At 56.9% G+C, this 25563-nt stretch overlaps 1 pseudogene; it reads right to left on the bottom strand.

The window, feature by feature from the left end:
* Window positions 1-12615: 12615 nt before the first annotated feature.
* LOC121156183 lies at window positions 12616-25292 on the bottom strand (annotated as a pseudogene).
* Window positions 25293-25563: the final 271 nt, after the last annotated feature.

Raw genomic sequence — 25563 nt, 5'->3', positions numbered from 1 at the left:
GCTAGGCCCGAGAAGGGCCACACGTGGGGTGTCCAGTCTCCCCAAAGCAGCATTCCGAGTGGGCGTGAAGGCTGCTGGTTGCATTCCAGGAAACAGGCTTGATCGGGCTTGAGGACTCTGGCTGCCATTTTGCCGGCGGTCATGTCCCCGCGCGCCTGCCCCGCCCCTCTTCCCGGCCCGGGCTTGGGTCTAGCCACGGCCCTAGCGCCACAGGACCGTGGGTCAGGTTGTTGTACCTTGGATACCACGCTAGGCCCGAAAAGGGCCACGCGTGGGGGGTCCAGCCTCCCCGAAGCAGCCTTCTGAGTGGGTGTGAAGGCTGCTGGTTGCATTCCGGGAGACAGGATTGATCAGGCTTGAGGAACCTGGTTGCCATTCTGCTCGAGGTCACGTCCCCAAATGCCGGCCCCGCCCCTCTTCCAGGCCCGGGCTTGGGTCTAGCCACGACCCTAGCGCCACCACCTGGGGGTCGGGTCGCTGTACCTGGGTTACCACGCTAGGCCCGAGAAGGGCCAAGCGTGGGGTGTCCAGCCTCCCTGAAGTAGCCTTCCGAGTGGGCGTGAAGGCTGCTGGTTGCATTCTGGGAGACAGGCTTGATCGGGCTTGAGGATCCCGGCTGCCATTCTGCCGGGGGTCACGTCCCTGCATGCCGTCCCCGCCCCTCTTCCCGGCCTGGGCTTGGGTCTAGCCACGCACCTAGCGCCACAGGCCCGGGGGTCGGGTCGCTGTACCTTGGTTACCATGCTAGGCCCGAAAAGGGCCACACGTGTGTGTCCAGCCTCCCCGAAGCAGCGTTTCGAGGGGGCGTGAAGGCTGCTGGTTGCATTCCGGGAGACAGGCTTGATCTGGCTTGAGGACCCCGGCTGCCATTCGGCCGGGGGTCACGTCCTCTCTCGCCGGCCCCGCCCATCTTCCCGGCCCGGGCTTGGGTCTAGCCACGCCCCTAGGACCACTGGCCTGAGGGTCGGGTCGCTGTACCTGGGTTACCACGCTAGGCCCAAGAAGGGCCACACGTGGGCGGTCCAGACTCCCCGAAGCAGCCTGCCGAGTGGGCGTGAAGGCTGCTGGTTGCATTGTGGGAGACAGCCTTGATCGGGCTTGAGGACCCTGGCTGCCATTCTGCCCAAGGTCACGTCCCTGCGCACCGGCCCCGCCCTTCTTCCTGGCCCTGGCTGGGGTCTATCCACGCCCCTAGCGCCACTGACCAGGGGGTCGGGTCACTGTACCTGAGTTACCACGCTAGGCCCGAAAAGGGCCACGCGTGGGGTGTCCAGCCTCCCCGAAGCAGCATTCCGAGTGGGCGTGAAGGCTGCTGGTTGCATTCCGGGAGACAGGCTTGATCGGGCTTGAGGACCCCGGCTGCCATTCTGCCGGGGGTCACGTCACCTCTCGCCGGCCCCGCCCCTCTTCCCGGCCCGGGCTTGGGTCTAGCCACGCCCCTAGCGCCACCGGCCCGGGGGGCGGGTCGCTGTACCTGGGTTACCATGCTAGGCCCGAGAAGCGCCACGCGTGGGGGGTCCAGCCTCCCTGAAGCAGCCTTCCAAGTGGGCGTGAAGGCTGCTGTTTGCATTCTGGGAGACAGGCTTGATCGGGCTTGAGGACCCCGGCTGCCATTCTGCCGGGGGTCACTTCCCTGCACGCCTGCCCCTCCCCTCTTCCCGGCCCGGGCTTGGGTCTAGCCACGACCCTAGTGCCACTGGCCTGGGGGTCGGGTCGCTGTACCTGGGTTACCACACTAGGCCCGAAAACGGCCAGGCGTTGGGGTCCAGCCTCCCCGAAGCAGCCTTCCAAGTGGGCTTGAAGGCTGCTGGTTGCATTCCGGGAGACAGGGTTGATCAGGCTTGAGGACCCTGGCTGCCATTCTGCCGGGGGTCACGTCCCCAAGGGCCAGCCCCGCCCCTCTTCCCGGCCCAGGCTTGGGTCTAGCCACGCCCCTAGCACCACCGGCCCGGGGGTTGGGTCGCTGTACCTTGGTTACCATGCTAGGCCCGAAAAGGGCCATGCCTGGGGGGTCCAGCCTCCCTGAAGCAGCCTTCCGAGTGGGCGTGAGGGCTGCTGGTTGCATTCCGGGAGATAGGCTTGATTGGGCTTGAGGACCCCGGCTGCCATTCTGCCATGGGGTCACCTTACCGCGCCGTCCCCGCCCCTCTTCCCGGCCCGGGCTTGGGTCTAGCCACGCACCTAGCGCTACTGGCCAGGTGGTCGGGTCGCTGTACCTGGGTTACCATGCTAGGCCCGAAAAGGGCCACGCGTGGGGTGTCCAGCCTCCCCGAAGCAGCCTTCCGAGTGGGCATGAAGGCTGCTGGTTGCATTCCAGGAAACAGGCTTGATCGGGCTTGAGGACTCCGGCTGCCATTCTGCCGGGGATCACGTCCCTGCGCACCGGCCCCGCCCTTCTTCCTGGCCCTGGCTGGGGTCTATCCACGCCCCTAGCGCCACTGGCCAGGGGGTTGGGTCGCTGTACCTGGGTTACCACGCTAGGCCCAAAAAGGGCCACGCGTGGGGGGTCCAGCCTCCCTGAAGTAGCCTTCCGAGTGGGCGTGAAGGCTGCTGGTTGCATTCCAGGAAACAGGCTTGATCTGGCTTGAGGACCCCGGCTGCCATTCTGCCGGGTGTCACGTCCCTTCGCACCGGCCCCGCCCTTCTTCCTGGCCCGGGCTGGGGTCTATCCACGCCCCTAGCGCCACTGGCCCGGGGGTCGGGTCACTGTACCTGGGTTACCACGCTAGGCCCGAAAAGGGCCACACGTGGGGGGTCCAGCCTCCCTGAAGCAGCCTTCTGAGTGGGCGTGAAGGCTGCTGGTTGCATTCCGGGAGACAGGCTTGATCGGGCTTGAGGACCCCGGCTGCCATTCTGCCGGGGGTCACGTCCCTGCGCGCCGGCCCCGCCCCTCTTCCCGGCCCTGGATTGTGTCTAGCCACGCCCCTAGCTCCACCCGCCCGGGAGTCGGGTCGCTGTACCTGGGTTAACATGCTAGGCCTGAGAAGGGCCACACAAGGGGGGTCCAGCCTCCCTGAAGCAGCCTTCCGAGTCGGCGTGAAGGCTGCTGGTTGCATTCCGGGAGACAGGCTTGATCGGGCTTGAGGACCCCGGCTGCCATTCTGCTGGTGGTCACGTCCCTGCGCGCCTGCCCCGCCCCTCTTCCTGGCCCGGGCTTGGGTCTATCCACGCCCCTAGCGCCACTGGCCTGTGGGTCGGGTCACTGTACCTGGGTTACCACGCTAGGCCCGAAAAGGGCCACACGTGGGGTGTCCAGCCTCCCTGAAGCAGCATTCCGAGTGGGCGTGAAGGCTGCTGGTTGCATTGTGGGAGACAGGCTTGATCGGGCTTGAGGACCCTGGCTGCCATTCTGCCGGGGGTCACGTCCCTGCGCGCCAGCCCCGCCCCTCTTCCCGGCCCGGGCTTGGGTCTAGCCACGCCCCTAGCACCACCGGCCCGGGGGTCGGGTCACTGTAACTTGGCTACCACGCTAGGCCCGAAAAGGGCCACGCGTGGGGGGTCCAGCCTCCCTGAAGCAGTCTTCCAAGTGGGCGTGAAGGCTGCTGGTTGCATTCCGGGAGACAGGCTTGATCGGGCTTGAGGACCCTGGCTGCCATTCGGCACCTACCTGGAGCCAGTGCAGAGCACTGAGGCCCTGCCCTCAAGAGCAGGAGAGTCGGGAGGCTGGCCTGGAACCAAGGTGGGGGTGGGGAAAGGAGCTGCAGGACCAACCCTTATCTGTCAGGGCCTAGCTGCTGGCGCTGGGAGCAAGACAGAGATTTTCCATTTCTTGCTGTTTCCCTGAATGGCTGCATTGCCCAAGGCTGAGCCAGACCGAAACCAGGAGCTCCAATTGCTTTCCCGGGACATTCCATTTCTTTGGCTTTGCATGGTGCCACTTCCTGCTTGCATTCATGAGCATGCTCAATGGCCTGACTGCCCAGGAATGTGTGTTTTGCACAATTGCTCAGGGACCCCTGCATTTTCTCCCACTGGCAAGCAGGAGTCTCCGGGAATTCCCTCACCTTAGGGCCTGGCTAGCACGGACAAATGCCAGGATCATCACTAGGGACCACTCATGCCTGAGATCAGAGATGCCCAGGGTTGCTTGTTTGATTCTGCTTTGGAGTTGAGATTGCTTTTTAAAAACAGCAACAACAAATCTGTTTCACGGCTGGTGCAGTGGCATAGCAAGCTATTCCTCTGCCTGTGGCACAGGCATCCCATCTAGGCCCCAGCTCACATCCCAGCTGCTCCACTTCTCATCCAGTTCCCTGCTTGTGGCCTGGGAAAGCAACACCTTAGGACCCTGTACCCACATGGGAGACCCAGACCAAACTCCTGGGTCCCAACTTTAGACCAGCCCAGCTCTGACTGGTGTAGCAATTTGGGGCATAAACCAACAGAGGGAGGATCTCTCTTTCTCTTCTTCTCTCTGTAACTATAAATAAATCTTTTGAAAATAAATAAATTTGTTCCAAAGGCAGAGAGAGCTGGCTGGGTGCAATCCACTGGTTCATTCCCTACGTGCCTGTGAGGCCTGGGGCCAGGCTGGCAGATCCAGGGCTCCCAAGTGGATGACAGGCACCCAACAGGTGGCTGCACCACCTGCTGCCTCCCAAGGTGTACCTTAGCCGGTGGCTGGGGGTCAGAAGCCACATGGGTGCACATTGAGCCCAGATACTCCCACGTGGGACACATGAGTCTCTACTGCTATGCCAAATGCCCACCCCAAACAGCTTTATTTTCAACACAGCTTCTTTCTGATGGCTGTGTGAAGGAAACTTCCACACTCCCAAATTCCCTTCCACATTCCCTGGGCTGCCCCGCTGTGCATCCCACCTCGCCACCCAACCCGCACACCTGAGGCTGACCCTGGCTCTCATCCAGCCAGCGCTTATTGAGCACCTGCTGTGTGCATGGCTGGGCAAGGAAGCAGGAGCCTGTGGGGCAGAAAGCTCTTGTCCTCAGGCCCAAACCCTGGCAGGGGGTGAGGGAAGGTGAGAATAGTATTCTGGTCTGGGGCAGGTTAGCAGGGAATCCCTGACTGCCCCCAACCACACCCCGGGGACCATCTCTCTGTCCCCCACGGCGGTGTGGCCAGTTGCGGAAGGGGACTGTGCTGCTGGCTGACAATGTCATCTTACCAGGGAGCCCATACTTCCTGGCACACGTGCATGGAAGCAGCAGCTTCAAATACACCCACTACAGCTCATTCCTGGAGTGCATGTTGGTGGTGGATGGGCTGGAGAAGGCCATCTATGTGGGCTCAGCTGTGACCTCAACCATGCACCCTGCTCTGGGTCTATCTGCCAAGTTGGTCCCTGCCAACCCCGCTTCTGTTGCTGCTACCTGGGTATCTGCCTTCAAGTGCCAGGCATACTTAGTGCCTGAAAGTCCTGGGCCCTGGCCACACCTGCCACACTATGCTGTGATCCAGAGCAGTCGTGTAGTGAACAAAGGGATGCCAGCAGGATGATGCTTGGGCCCAGCCTGTGGTGGTCCCATCTGGACTCTGGGCTCCTGAGACACTGGCCTGGCAGACTCAGGAGCTGCACCTGCAAATGGCCTGGCTTGTCCTCCAGCTGTCCTTCAGGTGCCTGCCAACAGGTGGCAGCAGAGTGCCTCAGCCACAGCTCCACTTCCCAGCCCAGCCCCTGCCCTTCTGACAGAATGAATTCTAATCCCTTGACTGTGCAGTTGTAACCATCTTGGACACAACTGCATACCAGGGAAATTAAAGATCTAACATTTCAATAGAGGGTGGCAGCTCGGTCCATTCCTGATCTCTGAGCCCTCCCATGCTGCAAACCTGCCCCTGCCTGGCTGCCTGTGATGGGGGGTGGTTGCTGCAGGTAGACCCTTGGTTGGCTTCCCCCCTGCCCGTGGGGGGAACAGTCCTGCTCAGTCCCGCTCCTCCTGTGGCCTGGCTGGTGGCACCTGCTAGCCCCATGGGGTCAGCTGCCCGCCCAGTGATCCAGCATCCATGCCTTTCCTCCTGGCACATGCCTGGGGCAGTGGACACAGGGCCATACCCAGCCCCACTGGGCACAGGAGCAGCTCGCTTCACCTGCTTTGCTTCCAGAAGAGGAAGCTGACCCAGACTCAACTTTCTCTCCACCATCCAGGGGATGGCAGCTGAGCAAGGGCCTACCCCACCCAGGGTCATGAACCTGCTGGGCTCCTGCTGACCGCTCTGTGCTCACACTGCGGGAGGGCCCATAGCAAGGAGGAGCTACCGTGGACAGGTGTTCTGTCCCCAAGGGGCACACTCCCCCATCGAGCTCATTGGCCAACCAGAAATGACCCGAGATCCAGAGTCCTGGGGGGGAGCCTTTGTTTGCCCGGGCCCTGAAGGCTCATGGGAACTGTGTGTCTGTTATCCTTATGCTTGTTGGAACTGGGAGGTCCAGCAAAATGGTTTCTGTTTTGTTTGTTTGTTTTAATTATTTTATTCTACTGCATTTTAAAGAATTGTAAAATGCACAAAATTTATCCTTTCGCATTGTAACCATCCTCAAATGTACCACTGAGAGCCATTCAACCTTGTGGAGCAAAAACATCCCCACCTCTGAGCCTGACCTGGGCATTGCCTGTCCCTCAACCTGGAAATTCAGGTGAGGAGGGACTGGCTATGGTCCCCCATCTAGGTTGTGGGGCCACCATGCTGGCCACCATGGGACAGTAGCCTTGGTCACAGGAGGTGGGACTGGTATAGAGTAGGGATCAGGTGCCCCAGGCTTCCCTGCCTGGGGTAGGGCAGAGGTGGCCTGGCCCAGGCAGGTCTGCGGTGGGAGCTTGGGCCATGTCCAGAAGCACAGCCAGTACATGCCTGGTGCAGCTCCGCCCCCTCTCCCACTCTGTTCTGTACCCTGTGGCCCTGGGCACTTCAGGAAGCTAAGGGGCTGATTGTGGCTGGTGGATCTGAGGTGTAAGGTGCTGGCCTCCTGGCCGGCAGAGGCCTGGCTCTGCTTACAAGCCTCTCCCCTGCCACTCTTGGGGACTCAGCCTTGGGAACTGCACCCTGCTGGGCTCAGCCCACCCTGGGACACCACAGCTGGGCAGACCCTCGCCCCTCGCGGGACCTCGCCATGGGGATGGGAGAGAGAAACGCCTGCCACACCTCTGCCGTCCAGGCAAGTGGGTCGAGCCTGGCTTGGCCATGGCGGGCCTGGGGCGGGGACAACTCTGCAGGAAACGGCATTTAGAGACACTGATTTCCGTGAGTTTCCTGCAAATCCACACGGGAAGTTTACCAGGAACGCTCATTCTGAAAAACGGACTCAGGCCAAAACAAACTCCTTCCCATCTGTGCAAAGTCCCCGCAGGGCGCGTGGAGGCGGCGGGGCGGGAAGGACGGGTAAAAGCTCATTCCGAGTCCACGCAGCCACAGGCGCTGAGTCCAGAGGTCCAGGCGGGGCTCCGGCCTTGGCACGGGGCGCACTCCCCTCGGCCGGGTCCTTCCTCAGCTCCGCAGTCGGGCCCGTGCAGGGGAGAGCCGGCTTCCACGCCTTTCCCCGTGGGGAGGCCCAGGGAGCCGAGCCGGGGCAGGCTTCCGGCCTGGAAGGTCGCAGGTCACCACAGCCCAGTGTGCCGCAGGGCGGCCATTGCTGACCGGAAGTGGTGGGGCGGAGTAGGGAACCCCGCCCCCCACCAAGCCACGCCTGCCTAGCCACGCCCATCCCAAGCCCTTTGACCTCGCGCCCTGTCCCACCCTGTTGACACAACACTTCCATTAACCCAGCCACGCCCCTTTCCCTAACCCCGCCTTCCCAATCTCACCAACAACCCTGTCTGCGCCACGCCCCTTTCAGCCCTGCCCCGCCCCATTCTAGCCCCGCCTTGAACCAACCTCTACCATTCCACGCCCTTTTCCAGCCGGTCTGCCTCACACATCCATCATTCCCTGCCACGTCCCCTTTAGCCACGCCCATGGCCACCCAAACTCAGCCACTCTACCATTTTTTTTTTTAAATAATCTTAGTTTATTAGGGTACAAAGTGTCAAGGGCTATAGGGTGAAAGTGGGTAATATCATTGTTTCTACACCATTATAATCATTTTGCCCTGTATCGGGGTTAGGGGAGTAACAAAGGGAAAAGCCCCATCCAACCTCCCGCCCATCCCCCATTCCAAACATGAGGCGCTCTCCAAGGGTCCTGCTCAAACAGTTTTGATAGTTCATCAGTTCTGGATTGCTGCCAATCACACCGTCCCAACCGCAATGAAACCTATTCAGAGTCCACTGGCTGACAGTCTCTTGATGGTTGGGGTTCCAAGATCAGCAGTTTTCGATTGAGTCAGCCACACCACCATTAAGCTGCACCCAGACCTGTGCCATGCCCAAACTTCGCCCCACCCAACCTGCCAGGCTCCATTCCAGGCCCCTCCCCCTGTGGGCGGTGCCAGCCGCTGCTGACCAGCAGCAGCATGCAGCCTTGCTGTCTGTCTGCATCTGCAGCTGCTTCCAAGAGCATGGGGGACAGCAAGGAGATCCGCATCATGCACCAGGATCCAGGCTCAGCGCGAGGACCCACAGAGCGTGCTGCAGGCCATGGACGCCTTCTGCTCGCAGGAGCCAACCATGATTGTGGGCAAAATAAAGGTGAGAGTCTTGGCAGACAGAGGGCACGGACGTGGTCACTGGGGAGGGCTGGGGTCCTCAGGCTAGGGCTGGGGGAACCTGTTGTCACCTTGTCTCTGGGATTGTGGCTGCACCCAGGCCAGGGCGAGGGAATGGTCTGGAGCTCCGTGGGCCCAGCCACAGGTCCAGAGCCCGCCCCCTGGACAAACATTGTGCAGCCTGCAGATCGGCCTCCTGTGCCCCAGCCTGCACCCAGACCACTGTCCACACGGATAAAGTCTGCCCAGGGGAAACACGGGCCACCGTGGTGTCCACCAACATCAGTCTCCAGGGCTCCTCAGCACCCTGGGTTCAGGAGCTCCTGCACCAGGTGGGTATGAGTGGTGGGTGCGGCTCCTTCTGATCTCTGGACATGAGTCATGGGACCAGCCTGGCAGGTTCTCCCTGGCTCTCCTGTTGGCTTTGAGCTCCAGGGTGGACATAGGCATCTTAGCTGCAGCCTCTGGGTGTGGTGACGGGGACAGCCCCTGCTGGTCATCCCACACCCAAGTGAGGGGCACCATATGTAGCTTCCAGTGCTGGGGAGACACTATGGTAGGACACAGGGATAAGGTGCACAGTGGAAGCAGGGGTCTGTGAGCTGGGGGAGTTGGGGGATGTAGGCAGCAGATCCCACTGGAGAGAGGAAACTGGGTCAGGCACCTGCCACCCTCCAATGCCCTCAAGCCACCCTCTGCTGCCTCTGCCCCTTGCAGGAGAGATTGTGGATGCGGTGATGTGGGAGTATCGCCCCTGTCTGCTGCTGGAGCTGGGGGTTTCTGTGGCTACTCGGTCATGCGCATGGCCCACCTGCTGCCCCCAGGTAGGCAGCTGTTCACCGTGGAGATCAACCCTGAATTTGCTGCCATCACCCAGCAGATGCTGGACTTTGCCGGCCTGCAGGACAAGGTGCAGTTTCTCTGACCCACGTGGCCAATCTGGGCTTCGGTTTATGGTCCCTTCCCAAGAGTGGGGGAGTGGGGAGACTGGCCTGGAGCTTTGGTGGGGAGGATGGGCTGCAGCCTTGCTCAGCTGGTACCCAGGGAAGAAAGGGCTGCAGCTGTGCCTGTTTGTTGCCCTAGGACGTGTCAACAGTCACTGTTACAGGTCACCATGCTGCTGGGGCATCCCAGGACCTCCTCCCTCAGCTGAAGCAGCAGCATGATGTGGACACCCTGAACATGGCGTTCCTGGACCACTGGAAGGAGTGCTACCTGCCAGACACACTGCTGCTGGAGGGTGAGGCCAGCCATGACTGGAACACCACCCAGGTGTCCCACGTGACTGCAGGTGCCCTAGTTCTTGAACCATCCTCCACTGCTTTCCCAGGATCATTTGCAGGGAGTCTGATCAGAAGTGGAGCAGCCAGTGCCCAAGTGGGGTGGCAGCATCCCAGGCAGGGGCTTCCCATGCTATGCTCCAACACCAGCCCCTAGTTCTTAACTTCCTGCTTTACTATTTAGAAAGCAGGATACAAAAAGAGAGAAAAAAAATCTTCCATCCTCTGGTTTACTCCCCAGATGACCCGCAACAGCCAAGGCTGGAACTGGCTGAAGCCAAGAACCATGAACTCCACCTGGGGTTCCCATGTGGGCATGCCTGACCCTACCCTGCCCCAAGGGCCATCTGTCTCTGTCCCCTGCAGCAGTGTGGCCTGTTGCAGAAGGGGATGGTGCTGTTGGCCAACAATGTCATCTGCCCGGGAACCCCAGACTTCCTGGCGCACATGTGCGTGGAAGCAGCATGTTCGAGCGCACCCACTACAGTGCCATGTTGGAACACATCCAGGTGGTGGATGAGCTGGAGAAAGCCATCTGTGTGGGCCCAGATGGTCCAGCATGACCTCAACCATGCACCCTGCCCTGGGTCTCTCCACCAAGCTGGCCCCCGCCAATCCTGCTTCTGCTGCTGCCTGGGGTATCTGCCTTCAAGTGCCAGGCACAGCCTGAAGAGCCTGGGCCCTGGCCACACCTCCTCCCCATGCTATAGCTTGGAGCACCTAGCAACCATGCCTTGTCCCCAAGTCCTCCAGGTTCTCGCCAGCAGGTGGCAGCAGAGTGCCTCAGCCACAGCTCCACTTTCCAGCCCTGTCTGCACCTCTTTACTCAGTCCAGGCAGCAGGAATCACCTTGGACGCAAACTGCATACTGTGGAAATTAAAAATCTAATATTTCAGTAGAAGATGGCAGCTCAGTCCCGTTCTTCTCGGCCTCCCTTGCTGCAATCCCACCCACTTTGCTGCCTGTTCTGGGTGCTGGATATTCTGGGTGGGCCCTTGGCTGGCCATTCCTGGTCAGCCCACCTGAACCTGGGTATTGCTAGTGGCCTGATCAGGGGAACCTGAAGCCTCTTCCTCCCCACCCCCTACTAGGCACAACTGTCCACCCAGGAAGCCCAAGCGAAGCAGGCAGTAAGCCAGCCTCCACAGCCAGCCTCCTAGCAGGTGCTAGGGTAAAATGGTTCCTCCTTACCCGGAGGCCCAGCTGGTGGGTAACCAAACTCCTCTGACCCTTCAAACCCACCTTGTCTGCCAGGTCTTCCAGACCCCATACCCACCTGTCACACATGTGGTCACCACCTCTGAGGTGCCCCAAAGTCTTAACAGGGACCCAGTTTCCAGACTAGACCCAGAGAGCAACCGTGTCCAGGCTGCGCCCACCTGTGGCTGCACCGAGTCTGGGCTTGAGGCCACAGTCACCCACCCAGTGTGGATCAGCGTGGGCGCAGCAGGTGCAGCCCTGCGTGTGGGTGTGGTCATCCCATCCAGCACCCAGCCTTCAGAGCCCAGACGGGAGCCAGCAGACCACAAGAGACAGAAGATGGAAGTTGCTCTGTTTGGTGTTTCTTTAAAACTTTGCATTTTCTTTAAAAAAAAAAAATTAGAAGTGTACCAGTAGTCTTATTTTTGTTTCATTTAATTGCTCATCTTCAGTATTATACTGTTTCTTCAGTTTCCAAAGTCATAAACAGCAGGCACCGAACAGCAGCATCCCTGCCACCACCCCAAAGTCAGCCCCGGAAGGCACTCCTTGAGGTTCCGGGGAGGTGGACACCTGGGCGGCATGAGGGCTCCCCCACACCACTCCACAGGCCGGGCAGGGAACAAACCAGCCAGACCAGCTCTGACTTCCCAGCATGTTGGGCCCCCACCCAGGGCAGCCCCTCTGGAGTTCAGCTCCTCTCCCTGAGCCCTGGCCCCTGCCTGGCCTCGCCTCCACACCTGTCCTGCTGCCCTTTCTGGCCCAGGGCACTGTGCACACACACACACACACACACACACACACACACACACACACACATACATTGGGCAACTTTCCTGCTGGTCTCCAACAAGCCTCCTGTGCCCCCTTCCTGCGCCCCACCTGGCCGCACATTCCTGAGGTGGCCTGCTCTTCTGCACCCTTTCTTGCAGCTCCTTGGAACACAGCACCAGGTCAGGGAAGCTGGGTGAGCAGGGGGTGCAGGGAAGTAGGGATGTGACACGGTGGAAGGGGGTGTCACCCTGATGCCAGGAGGCTCCAAGCTCCACAGCAGGTGTTGCTCAGGTCGGCCCTTTTGCTGGAGATCTAGTCCCTAGGAGCCCATGGCTGGGCCCAGGCCCTATGGAAGGAGAGGCAGAGGGAGGAGGGCATTGCAGCTGCACGCATGTGCAGTGCTGGGAGAAGGACAGGGCAGGACAGCAGGGAAGCAAGCGTGCAGTTTCAGGCACTGATGGAGACACCGGATGGATGCAGCTCAGTTCAGGAATGGCATGGGTTGACCCGCGAGGGCCTCAGACCTGGAGCTAGCAGGTGTATGGGGACCCTCCCTGCTTGATCCATGCCCTTAGCCCCCAGGGTGGCCTTCCCTGAGCTAAATTTGTGTGTGGGTGAGTGAGGGGTGGTGCTGCCAGGGACACACAGGCAGAACAGAGCATGCAGCCAGCAGCAATTATTCTGAGAAGCCCCGGCCAGAGGAGGAAGGTGCAAGTGAGATGAACTGCCAGGGCAGAGAACAACATACCAGGCACACAAGCTAGACCCAGGAGTCAACAGGCTGAGGCTTAGTGTCCCCCACGGCATCCACCAGCCTGACCAAGGGCCTCCTGGGCCTGGGGGCAGGAGCCTTCCTTCCGGAGTCGGGCTGCAGCAGTCATGCAGGCACTGCGGGTGGGTGAGTTGGCAGGCAGGAGCACAGCAGCATTAAGAGGCAGAACACAGAAGTTAAGTTAGTGGGGGGATTGGGAGAGGGGCCTGAGGATGGGTTCACTGTCACAGTGCCAAGGGAGGAGCCGAGCTGGCTGGAGCTGGCGATTGCACCGGCCCGTTCGTTAAGCCAGGAGAACTGGCGTGGAGCAGGTGGTGGACCTCGCCTAGCACACACATGCACAGAAAGGCGTAGGCGAGCTGGCTAGACTCCCCCATTCCCAGACCCTGCTCTCCTTCCCAGCAAGGGTGGACAGTCCAGCTGTGCTCCCTGGAGCCCAATGGCCCAGGGCTCAGGACTTCAGGTCTGTAACTGGATGAGCTTGAGGAGGGAAGGGTGCACCCATCCCCTCCCCTGGCAGCCAATCACTACTCACTTTCAATGGCTTCTTTTCGGAGGCCTCCCCCATGGCGTCACTACCACGGGCCCTGTATTCTCTAAGGTCCACCATGATGTAGAGTTCTGGGGACAGCAGAGCAGAGGACTATGGTGGGGCACTGTAGGAGCTTGCCAGCACCTGCTGTCGACACTCCCACCGGCCCCTAAATGGGGTAGAGCTGTGGCTGGGCACCGGTCGTCCAGCCAGCAGGCCTTCCCAGCATCAGCCTAGGGCCTCCCATCTGCCTCCCTCCTTTCCACGACCCCTCCCACCTGCCCACCCTTCTTCCCACAAGCCCCACAGCACCTGCACTCACCCAGTGGGCCAAGTGTGTCCAGAGGAATCACTTCCCGGCTACCTGCCTTCTCGCTGTCTGCAAGGGTGAGAGCAGGTGTGAGTGGTGGGCTGCCAAGATGGGCTGGGCATCCTTTGCTGCCCACTTGTTGGCACCCCTGCCTGGCCAGCAATGCCCCACCCCACCCCTGCTGTGGCACTCGAGCAGGTGGCACATGACCAAGAATCCCCAGGGAGCAGTGATCCAGGTCCCCAGGCCACGCAGGGTCTGGTCTCTCTTCTCCACCACCTCACCACCTGTCAGCCTCTCCCACCCAGGCCCTTGACCACCAATGGCAGCGTGCTGTCATCGAAGCTCCCCAACCCCCCGGGGCTCTGTGCTCCCTTAGGCACCTTGCTGGCTACTGCAGCAGACTGAGAAAGCACAAGGTATAGACACAACGCGGGGGTGAGCTTGCAACACCTTCTCCTGTGGCTAGGACTTGAGCTGGCAGAGGGGAGAGCAGCCCGCACCTGGAAGTGCGCCTTGATCCAGCCGTCCCTCTGCAGGGCCCAACGCAGCTCCTTGTAGCTCCACAAGGTCAGCAGCACGTGGATGCTGCCTTTGCCTCGTGCACATACTGGCTGTGGCCGGCCCGGGGTGGGGTCAGTGACCACTAGCCACGCCTCCCTCATCAGGCCCCTCCCCGAATCCCATCCACCTGCTAACCTGCCCACCTGCCAGCTAGCCCTGCCCACCCCACGCACCTGCTAGCGCAGAGGGCACACTGAGAGCCTGCAGGAACCATCGGCCATTGTCCAGGCTGTCGGACAACGATCTCGTGGATGCTGTTGAGCACAGCCACCACAGTGTCTTCCTCCAGGGCGCGGGGGAGCTTGCGCATTGCTCACTTTTTGCAACAGCTCCTCCATGGCCTAGCTCCCTAGGCGGGCCGGGAGGCAAAGACAGGTGTTAGGACACCCTCTGCCCGGTCCCTACAGGAAAAACAGCGTTCCTGTGGCGTGGAAGTGGGTGAGGGACAGTGACAGGAGGGCCCCAGGACATCACGCTGCCATGAGAGCTCCCGAATCACCCATCCTCCACCGCCCTCCCTACCCTGCGCGTCTTTGCCTGCCCGGCTCCTCTCACCAATGAGGTCTTTGTTGTGCCTGCCCAGCGAGAGGTTCCTCAGTGCGATGAGCATGGCCCGCACCACCTTGTCCGTCTCAGACTGCAGCAGCTCCACCAGCACCGGGAGCCTGCGCTCCTTGCGCACCATGGTGCAGATGTAGGTGGCCCACTGCGGCGGCTGGGGGATGGAATGCTTAGCGCAGACTTGCTGCCCAGACCCCAGCTGTCCCCACCAGCTGGGCTGTACTGTAGTCCACACGCCCGCAGTTCAAGGGCCACTCCTCCCTCCTCCTATCGCCCAGCGGTGGGGTCCCAAGCCTGCGCAGTGCCCAAGGCAGGCCTCACATGTCACCATCCAATTTCCAGCGCTGAGGTTCTGCAGGGCTCCAGCAGCTCAAAGCCTGGGCATGCAATAGGGCCCACTTCCACTGGTTGATAATGGGAGCTGAGCAACCAGGGCCACACCTTTAGCAACAGGGCCCGTCTTCCTGGAACAGTCATTCCAGGTTCCCCCACAGCTGGCACTCCACATGGTGCACACACAGAGCTTCCAAGGCAGCCCTCCATGCCTGCCTGTCCTGTCTCAGGAAGCTGTCTTCCTCTGTACCTGTGAAGCACCCCTCCCACCTAGACTCCCTGTGCCCACAATGACTGGGGTTGCTTGGCCACCTCCACCCACTGGGAAGATCTCAGGCAGGCAGGATCCGAGGAGACAGCACAGAGCCACAGGAACTCAACAGGTGGGGGATGCACCCACATCACGCCCCATCGCATGGGTCCACAGCCCCTCTCCATTTCTGGGTCTGAGAACACTGCACCCCCTAGTTCCCAGCCCAGGTGGCTGCCCCTCAGCCCCACCTCTCACCTGCTGTCTGCTGCCCTCTAGGGCTTGTCTCCCCAGCAATCCCCAATCAACTGACCCATGACATTGATCCTGACTCTGTACAGGTCCCCAAGGACCTCTGGGGAACCCCACACCTGTGATTGCCTACAGAGCTGGGGCCTACTGCAGTGGCACTGGCTTTGCTGCTGGTCACAGGCTCACCTTTAGCAGCTTCCATCTGCTTGGGCAGGTCCAGCATGTCAAAGTTCTGGTCTGTCTCACCGTCCTTCTTCCCTAGAAGAGAAGGATGGCTGGACGTGAGGTGGACCCTGGGCTGGGGTTGGGGTGTGGTGGGCAGAAGCATGCCAGGATGGGGGTCTCCTGCCCAGAAACCCTGGGGAGCACCCCACATCTGGGGGCAGGCACTGCTTGGAACCATTTGGAGCCCATGGACAGGTGGCCCAGAGGGCAAGGCGGTGGTAGCCATGAGGAGGCCTAGGGCCTGTGGCACCCGCATCACATGCTGAGAGGCACGTCATATGACTCCTCGGGATTCTTGGGCAGCTGCATGTGGGCAGGAGCCCAGGCTGGACGGCAATGGGTATAGACAGAAAAACTGCCAGGAATACAACTTGGTGAGCAAGGGGAATGTTCCCCCTGGCAGGCACCAAGTTCTTCACCTCCAGGCACCCAAGTCACAGCTCCTAACTCCCCCAGAAGGGAGCAGAGCTGACCTCAGATAAGCAGGGGGCCTCCTGTGGGAGCCATTAGACATCTCTGGGGCCATGCACATGTGCCCTCTCAGTGCTGCCCCAGCCTTCCCTATGTAGTAGAGTCTGAGGTTGCAGGAGCAGCATCTTGGGCTGGCCTCTCACTCAGCTGCTGGGTGGGGGAAGACATTCCTGCCCCTGTTTGTGTGTTTGTGTGTGTCCAAGCAGTTGGCATGGAGACAGCGGCCAGGGTGATGTGCCTGGTGGTTGGAGACGGGAATTGAGTGGCTTTCCTGGGTGCTCATTGCCCTGCGGTTGTCAAAACAGCGATAGTGTGAGCCCTCTAGCCTGGCTGAGGACAGGGACCATGCAGACACACAGTTCTCAATAACCTTGATGAAAGCAGTCCTCTGGGTGGCCACAGGGAGCACAGGAGAGAGGAGAGCAGCTTCAGTGGGGGGACCCTCCCAGTGTCCCCTATGTTTCCACTGCATACCCTGGGGTCAGGGTGGTGGGGAGCAAGGCTGAACACCTATGGAAATCTAGGGCTCAGAGGTGCAAACAGGCTCTACAGCAGTAGCTGAAGCCTAGGGGGTGGTGGCCAGAAGGCAGTGCAGGAAGACAGGACATGTCCAGGGGTACTCTGCCAGGTGACAGGCCTGCAGAACCTTCCCCAGAGGTGAGCACAGGTAGGGCCCATCACGGGCTCTCCCACCTGCCCTCCTCCTCTGCCCTTTCTTGCCTCTGCCCCCGCTCCACGACACCATGGCCTACACTGCATAGGGACAAGGCTGGAACTCCTACTCTGGCTTCCCATGTAGGCTGTTTGCCCTCTTCCTGGCTCTGGGTGAGGAGTCCTCCAGCCCCTTGATTTGCCTGCTGCCTGGGTACCCTGGAGGGCCTGCAGTCTAGGAAAGGGGAGGGATGGGGGTATAAACAGGCAGGACCCTATCTCACCCACTCACCTTTGGCCTTCTTGCCACTGAAGCAGCTGGCTTCATCCCGCCTCTGCTGCTGGGAGTCCGCAGTGGTGCTGCCTGGTGGCCCTGGCTCAGCTTCCTGGTGCCTGTCAGCTCCAGGCACCTCCTTGTGCACATGGTACGGCAGGTTCCACATGATGCACACGCAGTTCTCTACTGAATATGAGAGTCCAAGGGGGGAGGTGAGCATGAGGCAGGAACTCAGGGCGAGGAGACACTCACCCTCCTAGCCAGTGCGACCCCTGCCTGCCTGGGAGGCCTGGGAATGGGGAGCAGATCCAGATGAGTGAGAATTGGCAGGGAGGGGCTGTGGCCATTAATGCGAGGCCATGTTCAGAACCCTGCAGACCCACACAGCCATTATTCTCTATACTGTCCTGGACAGACCCAGTCCCAGCTCCTGCAGCGGCTGGCTCCTAGACCTTCAGCAGGAGGCTGCGAGCCCATCCCCACTCTGTCCCACCCACCTTGTTGTCTGTGTCCTTCCTTCCCACAGCCGACTGAAGGAGCCTCCACTGGGCCTCAGAGCTATCTGAGCTCACATTCCTGGGGGGGCGGCAATGGAAAGGAAGACGCTGGTGAGTCCCCAGCCTCCACCAAGGGGCCTTCTCCAGCCTCACCCCCCTCCAGCCCTGGCTTGCTTGGAGGGCTTGTGTTACTTCCCAAAATGGACTTTAGCACAACTTAGCAACGCCCAGAGGAGATGGCTGATTCCGGGACAAATTGGAAGGGACAGAGGTGGCCCAAGGAATTCCTGACCACACTGAGTACTCCCCACGCATAGCCAGGAAGAACAGCAGGGACCCAGGGTGGTGGGCATGGTCTGGGCTGGCACTGCCCACTCCTCAAGGAGCCAGATGTGTTCTTGAAGACGGTTGTCCACTCGGCGTCCCTTGGCTTGGATTCCTCGTTGGGCTCATGCTCCCAGCCTGAATGGGGCACGATGATCTCGTGCATGGGGGTCTGCAGGCCTTGGTCCATGATGACCTTCTTCAGAGGTTCGTATGATGACAGGTTCAAGAGGGCACCTGCGGGTGCCAGCGATGGCTGGCTGTGCGCTGACCCAAGTCCCTGCCCTTCCTGGGAGCCTCCATGCCACTCAGGACCTGCCACCTTCCTTGTGCCCAGGTTGGCACCAGGAAGACTGTGAGAGGCATTGGAGGCCCTCCTGACTCAGGCCAGAGAGGCAAGGGGCACTGAGCAGCCGCTTCCAGCTTGGGGACGAGGAACTGTAGAAGCACTGGGTGCAGTGGGGCAGGGAGGTGGGCAAGTCAGATACCATCTCCTCCCTGCCGTCTTCTGTCCACAGGGCCTTGTAGAGATGGTCATGTGATGCCACTGGGGCAGGAGGAGGTCTGCAGTGCCCTGCTGTGACTGGGGGACCTGTCTTACCCTGCCACCTGACTAAATTGTCCCAGCAGCCCACACTCCTGGCCGCCAGGGGTTCACCACGGCCTCCCCAATCCCAGGCTAAGTCACTACTCTCTCCATTCTCTTCCTAGGGGATGTGGGGTTGGGGTCACGCAGAAGTGGCCAGGTGCCACTCATCAGTGATGAGCTACGGAACCTCGTTGTCCCAGGTGGCCTGCAGCAGGCACACCAGGGCTAGTGGCCCACAGTGTCGGATGGCAGCCTTGTTGTCTGTGTTCTGGCTGTAGGAGAGGTTGCGCAGTGCCCCACAGGCCCAGTGCTGCACCTCTGCCCACGGGTGGTCCAGCAACACCAAGACCAGTGGCACCCCCGCCGCTGCCATACACATTGCTTGACGTCTTCATTCTCGAAGCACAGGTGCTGCAGGTAGGCAGCAGCATTGGCCTTCACTGGGTGCCGCAGCATGGCTAGCACCTCTGGCAGCTCTGGGTCCTGCCAGCATGGCTCCTTGTGGCACTGTCCACTGAGGGCGAGCATTGGACCACCTGGTCCAGGCTGCTGAGTCAGCCCTGTTTGGGCTGGGCCAGGGGTGCGGTTGTTGCAGGGAATGGAGCCCGCTCCTCTAGCAGCAGCTCACCACTGGTGCCATCATCTGCTACGTCCTCGTAGGTCCTGTGCAGGCAGGCAGGTCCCCATGAACCACCTGATGCCTACTCCTGGGGACCAGGGTCTCTGTGATGGAGCAAGGCTGGGCCAGGGGCACTGGTACCCTGGCTCCTAGTACAAAAGCCAGCCTGGGCAAGAACCGATCAGGACAGAGTTGGAGTTAAATTCATCTGTCACTCACTCCCTTCCACAGTGCCTCCAGGATCCCTTCCCTGCCTGCAACACCCCCATCTCCAGCTGGCACCAGGATGCAGCAGGGCTGGGGGGGAGGGAAGTAGATGACCCTCCCTAGATTAGGCTCTCCCAAGAAGAACACCCATTGGGGGTACTGAGGCTCCCAGGGGGCCCCTGTGGGTTGCAGTCTCTTTCCAGGAAGCTAAGAAGGGTAGGAGGGCTTGGAGGAGGGGGATCAGGTGACTGGCACTAGGGCCTGCTCTGCAGGTGTAGAAACTTGGGATCCCCAGAGGATACCAGGGGAAGGCCCAGGGTCCTTGGGTTCCAGGGGGAGGAACTCCAGAGCCTCTAGGGCTCAGGCCTCATTGATTAGAAAGCTGTCAGGTGGCTGCTCAGTCTAACACCCACTCTCCTGTGTGCCTGCACTTACAAGAGCCAAAGTCAGGTCATGTCCATGCATGCTTGACCAACTCAACACCAGCAGTTTCATTGAGGATGCAGAACACGGACTTCCTGGAGGAGGTGGCAGCAGTTGCTGGCGGTCAGGGTGGGAGGGATGGGGTTAGGGTGCAGAGGCCCCCTGGGCAGTTGTGAGGGCCTAGGAGCAGGATAGCTGGGTCATATGGCAGGTTAATTTGCAATTCTCTAAGCACTCTTCATACTGATTTCCATAGTGGTTGTACTAGCCTACACTCTTGCCATCAGTGAAGGAGGGTACATTCTCCCCACATTCACACCAGCAGGTGTTATTCGTAGAATTCTGAATGTAGTTCAAACTCACTGAAGTTAGGTGGAATCTCAATGTGGTTTCCTTTTTGCTTTTTAAAATTTTTATTTTAATTGTTGAATTTTATCATACAGCTATGTATAGTCTGGGATTCTCCTCCCCACCATTTCCACCCCCTGATCAATTTTCCCATATTGTCATGACAGTTCATTTCTTCATAAGGAGTTACAATTCCATCCGTCTGCTATTTAAGTGCTTTCCCTTGTATCTCTCTCAAGGCTAGGGAGACTGGCCATCTATTCATGTCTGTTAGTCATTTGAATCTGTTCTTTTGAACAAATGTCTGTTCATTTCCTTCACCCATTTCTTCACTGGGTTGTTTGTTTTCCTGTTCCTGGGTTTCTAAAGCTCTTTGTAAGTTCTGGATTTTAGTCCCCTACCAGTTGTGTAGGGTGCAAATATTTTCTCCAATTCCGTTGGTTGCTTCTTTTCTGTATTATTTCCTTTGCTGCACAGAAGCTTCTCAGTTGATGTAGTCTACTTGTTTATTTTGGCTTTGGCTCTCTAGGTGTTTCGTTCTTTTCCAAGAAGTCTTCTTCATTCCTGTATCTTGGCAAGTGCTTGCTATGTTTCCTATAATAGTCTGATGGGTTCTGGGTGTAGATTTAGGTCCTTGATCCATTTAGAGCTGACTTTTGTATATTGCAACAGGTGTGGGTCTTGCTTCTTACCTCTGCAGGCTACAATCCAATTGTCCCAACAACATTTGTTGAAGTGACCAGGATTTTTCCCTGGATTGTTTTCAGATTTTTTACTCTGATAGAGCCTTTTCCAAGCTGATGTGTTCCAATCCTTAGTTTCTCGAACTAATCTTGTTCAATCATAGTACAGCAAGTTAGCATGAGTTGTTTTGGGTGCAAGAATTGTTTGTATTCTTGTACAGTTTCATAATGTACATTTTGTCCAAATTTGAAGACACTTAGAAATATTAACAGAGGAGGTTAGGGGAGAAGGGATTGGGAAAGGAAGATGAGAGAGAAAGAGAGAGAGAGAGAGAGAGAGAGAGAGAGAGAGAGAAGAGAAAGCAGAGAAGAGAAAGAAAAAAAAGAAACAGGTAGTGACAGAAACAGGAATATAGTTACAAGAATGAATTGGCTCATAAAGTTATGGAGGCTGAACGGTCTCAAGATGTTTACTTAACACGCTGGAAGCCAAGGACACCCAATGGTGTAATTCTACTCCCAATCCAAATGGATCAAACCCAGAAGAGGCAATACTCCAAATTCTACTTCCAAAACTGGTCGACTCCTGGGCCAAAAAGAGACCATTTTCTGTTTCTGTCTGAAATCAACTTTTTACTGAAGGACTTTCTACTGTGCTGCATACATATTAGAATCTCATTAAGATTAAAATACTAACTAGTGAGTGAGGAAAATTCCATCTGTCAGAACAAAATTGAACTCCAGCTAACTCTGGAGCAATGGAATAGCTTTGTGAAATCTTAGCGAAATCTGAATCCACAGCTTCAGGATCGACCTAGTGCAGCACTGTCATCTCACGTTGTTCTGTCGCAGATCTGACTTTCCTGGTGGGTATCTGCAGCCAGTTGCTAGGGTAAACATTGAGGAAATGTTTGGAGATTTCACCATGACTGGCATCCATTTGCATCGAGGATATGTCTCCATGACACGTCCATTTGCATGGAAGAGATGATAACAGGTGGGTTCTCTGCAGAGGAACATGGGATAGAGATGGGGTCACATGCTGCCTGCCTCAGCTGAGCTGTACCAGCAGACCCATCCTCTGGTCTCTGTAATCCCCAGGAGGATGATGCTGGCCTGCAGCTTCCTCTCACCATGGCTCAACACCTTCAGCAGGCTAATCTCTAGGCATTATGATCAGCCATGTGTAGCACCTTTCTCGTCCCTCTTCATTGGCTCTGTGGCAGTAACAAGAATCCTCTTCTCATTTGGGTTTGGCAGCAGAGCAGCTCCTCTTGTGTGTGGCCTTTCTAGGATACAGAGCAGGCAGGGGCTACCTGACCATTCCCCAGAGACAGGGCTCACTAGTCCTGGAGTTCCTACTTTCTTGACTTCCTTGCCATGAGACTGCCCTTTGTAATCTGACCTTCCATCAGCCTTCTGGAGTACCTAGTTCCTCTCAGTGTTTGGACTCAGTTTTTCTGCCTGCAGTTTGCAAAAGGAGGCAGAGATCTTTCTTAGCCTTTTCCATTCACTTCTGTTGATTGAGGCTCATTCATGTTACAGAGAGCAGGCTGCTTTCCTCAAACTAGTAGTTCAACTATAAGTCTCACCCAGAAATAACCTCACACCCAGCAGAATGCTTGATGGAACAGCTAGACACTCCGTTAACCAGTCAAGTTGAGTAGTCAACCATCACAACTATTAACACTCACACAGAGCAGGAGAGCACATGTGTAAATCACATGTTTTACCAGGGAGTTAATACTAGAGCATATAAAGATCTGTTGTGACTCAAGCATGGTAGCATTAAACAGAATTGAAAATTAGGTGAAGGATTTAAAATAGGCAACTCATCAATAAAGATATAAGAACACATCTTATACTACTAATAGTGAGAAAAGGCAAAGTTATTTAATGCATGTAATTTCTGTTTCAGATGATGGAAAAGTTCTGAAACCAGATAGGAGTAATGGATACACAAAATTGTAAATAGACTAAATTGGACTTGTGTCACTGAATTGCCTAAATATTTAAAATGGCTAAAATGGTAAATGTTTTAGGTATGTGTATTTGTGTGTGACTGTGTGTATGTATTGCTGTAATAAAATAAATATTGCTGTAATAAAATAAAATATTTCAAGACAGCTCATTTAGTAAATGGAGTTTATCTCCAAAACACAAAGTTTATTTAACATCCATAAATTAATGCAATTTATTACAACGATTACACCAGAAAAAAATGATTGTCTCAAGAGATGTGGTAAGGGGCTTTTACTAAAACCTACTGTACATTTCTGATTTAAAAATTTCAGCAAACAAGAATAAAAGAGGTTTTCCAGTCTGAAGAAAAGCACTGTCTAAAAGGTTCAGCTGCTTTTGTACCTGCTTATGGGTGGGGAACAACTTGATTTCCCATCAGATAACAACAAAGCAACAATGCCCATTCTCACCCTGTCTTCTCAGGTATACAGTGGTGTGGTCCTAGCCAGCCAAAACAACCTTTTCCCTTTGTATTGATGGTCTGCCTCAGGCATTTCTTTATAATGAAGAAAATCTAACACACCTGAGTCATTTATGTAGATTAATAAGACAAAATAAGTCATAGGCATTGATGTAAAAATGTCAGGTACAAAACTCCCAGAACACCACCATAGAGATGTTTATAGTGTATAGTTAGGTAAACCTTGTCTATATGCCACGCTAAACACATGACCCAAACACAAAATGATAGGGGCCCAGTGCAATGATTCAACTGGCTGATCTTCCCATTGCAAGTACCAAGATCCCATATGGGTTCCAGTTTGTGTCCCAGCTGTTCCACTTCCCATCTAACTCCCATTTCTGGCCTAGGAAAGCAATGGAGGGTGGTCAAAACCTTGGGCGCCTGCATCCATGTGAGAGGCCAGGAAGAAGCTCCTGGCTTCTGGCTTCAGATTGGCTTAGCTCTGCTTGTTGCAACCAGTTGGGAAGTAAACCAACAAATGGAAGATCATTTTATGTATTTTTTCTTTAGCTCTCTCTCTCTCTTTTTTTTTTTATGATGATGATGTTTACATAGCTGAGAAGGATGTGTGCCCATGTGGACCAACAGCTAGGATGAGGAGAGTCAAGCAATGGGGAGAAGTGGATGAAACAACTGCTTTCAATCTTCCTTTCAAGTCTTCTTGTGTCTTGGGGAAACAGGGTTAGAAGGGGGAAAGCCATACCAAGCATCCTAACCACATCTGCACCGGGGGATGGGGGATGGTCACCTGATGTCATTCCTGGGTCCCTGATGCAAAGCATGTTCTGAGGGTACTGCTTAAGTCTGATGGACTTTGATAGTTCTGAGATGCTACTGATTTCATTGCTCCAAGGTTGAGGAAATTCTTCCAAAGTCTATTGGCTAACATAATCCACCTCAGAGTCTCCACTCTCCCAGATACTTGCTATCAAAGCTTGGCCAGGACTATTGTCCATTTTGCCTGACCTTCATAGTATTAGATGTCCTCTTCAGGCCTCAATGATCTGTCATGTGTCCCATATGCATTTTGGCAAGCTGTCCACTGCATAGATTTCAGATACCGAGGAGGCCCAGTTCTGACACAAGCACTCCATGGTCAGACCACAACTCGTGCAGTTAGCCATGTGGTTGAATTTTGAGTTCAGTGGTTCAGTTGGGGGGATCCCCACAGAAACCTCACCTGAAATGACTCCAGACATCCTGTGTGTGCCAGTCAGTAGGGGGTCTGATTTAGTCTGCCACCCACATCACAATGGTGGTTGCAGTCACCTAGACAGTTCTGAACCTAGCCATATCATACGTAAATTAATGGATGCTACAGCCCAGTCCAACACTGCTCACCACATGCACATAAGCAGGAAATGCAGCCCAGTCAGAGCAACCCATAATCAATTCCACCAGGCCTCCCTCCAGCCCCAGTTCCTGCACATGCTGGGTTGTACAGCAGACTGGTCCAGTCTGTCCCGCATCCCATTCGGCTCTTGTATGCACCCATGGGTACTGCAGCCTAGCGCAGCGCAACTGACTCCACTATCCAGCCCATACTGATGCTAGTGGGTGCTACTGCCTTGTCCAGTCAGGCCAACTCCCAGCCCTAGTTCTCATGCTCAACAGTCGGAACTACAGCCCAGCAGAGGCATGCCCACAGTTTCTCTACTAGGCCCACTCTCAACCCCGGATCTTGCATTTTCCACTTTGTCCTGCAGTCCAGCCTAACAGAACCTGCCTGCAGCCCAGGCATTTGCCAGCAATGCTCCTCAAACCCCAGCCAGCCTGCAGTTGCTGTGGCTCATGCACGCAACAGTGGATACAATCATTAAATCCAGCCTTGCTCTCCCATTAAACCCAGCCTGGTTCTCCCTCTAACCTGGCTGTATGCAGACTAATGGGTGTTGTAGCTCTTCCCACGCTGATCTGCCGCCAGTCCCAGCTTTCACACTCACCAGAAGTCCTGACCCAGCATAAATTCTTCAAAAGGCTGCCTACTAGGCTTTACCCCTCCCAGAGTCTTATGGGTGCTGGTGGGTGCCATGGCCCATCCAGGCATGGTCTAGCTCACCTCATCATTTGCCAGTGGATGCTGCATCCTCCCTGAGCTCTGCCTGTCCCCAGATCCAGCTCATACTGGTGGGTGCTACAGCATAGCCCAGCCCAACCAGCTCCCAGTCATAACACTAATGTGAACTGACTTTTCTTGTGGCTCAACCCAATTTCTCCTGCTCTCTGTGCTGGTTCTCACATCTGCCAGTGAATGCTATAAAATGACCCAGCCTGGCCCACATGTATATATACTAGCAGGTATGGTAACCTGGCCTGTTCTAGTCTCAGTTCTTGC

This window comes from Ochotona curzoniae, unplaced genomic scaffold, assembly GCF_017591425.1.
Source record: "Ochotona curzoniae isolate NIBS_2020 unplaced genomic scaffold, NIBS_Ocur_1.0 contig_329, whole genome shotgun sequence".
Lineage (NCBI taxonomy): Eukaryota > Metazoa > Chordata > Mammalia > Lagomorpha > Ochotonidae > Ochotona > Ochotona curzoniae.
This window is presented reverse-complemented; position numbering and strand designations above follow the sequence as displayed.